Here is an 878-nt window from a genome sequence, read left to right as displayed (position 1 = left end):
AGCAGCAGATCCCCTCCAGTATCGCCTGCGAGCCCCAGGGAGGGGACTCCCCGCTCCGGTGCTTTCCCAGGAGGCTGGGGGGGTCCTGCCCGTGTTCCCGGCGTGGGGCTGGGGAGCCTCCGGCCGCTGGCCTGGCCACGCCGTACAAGGCAGAGGGGAGCGTGGGCCGCGCCGGTGACCGTGCCCTTGTCCCAGGAATGGCTGTCACCTCTCCCACGGAGCCCCAGAGCCCAAAACCAGAGGGGGGCAAATCCACAGCCCCGTTCCCCCTGACCGGGAGGTGGTGGGTGCCAGGCGAGGGCCGGGGGCTGCCAGGACCCTGCAGGGTCCCCTCTAGGGGGGGGATCTGTCCCCAGAAGCATCAGCTGTCTGGGGGAAAAAAAAAAAAGCACATTTCAGAGCACTTGGAAAGCTGCCGGCTGCCCGCTCAGGGACAAGGGATGGAGGAGCAGGCGGCCACAGGGCTGCCAAGGTCTGGAGGGGCTGAGCGGGACGGTAGAGCCGCTCAGGGACACATCCTGTGCCACCCCGTGCCCCTGTTTCCCCAGGACGACAAGGTGGCCATGAGCCAGCAGGGTGCCCTGGTTGCCAAGAAGGCCAATGGCATCCTGGGGTGCATGAAGAGGAGCATGGCCAGCAGGGCGAGGGAGGTTCTCCTCCCCCTCTGCTCTGCCCTGCCCTGCTGAGACCCCACCTGGAGCTCTGTGTCCAGTTCTGGGCTCCCCAGTTCAAGAAAGATGAGGAACTCCTAGAAAGAGTCCAGAGGAGGGCAACAAGGGTGATGGGGGGGCTGGAGCATCTCCCCTACAAGGAAAGGCTGAGGGAGCTGGGCTTGTTCAGCCTGGAGAAGAGAAGGCTGAGAGGGGATCTCATCAACA

This window comes from Egretta garzetta, unplaced genomic scaffold (genome assembly GCF_000687185.1).
Source record: "Egretta garzetta isolate BGI_Z169 unplaced genomic scaffold, ASM68718v1 scaffold418, whole genome shotgun sequence".
NCBI classification, from domain to species: domain Eukaryota; kingdom Metazoa; phylum Chordata; class Aves; order Pelecaniformes; family Ardeidae; genus Egretta; species Egretta garzetta.
Note: the sequence above shows the minus strand (reverse complement) of the source record.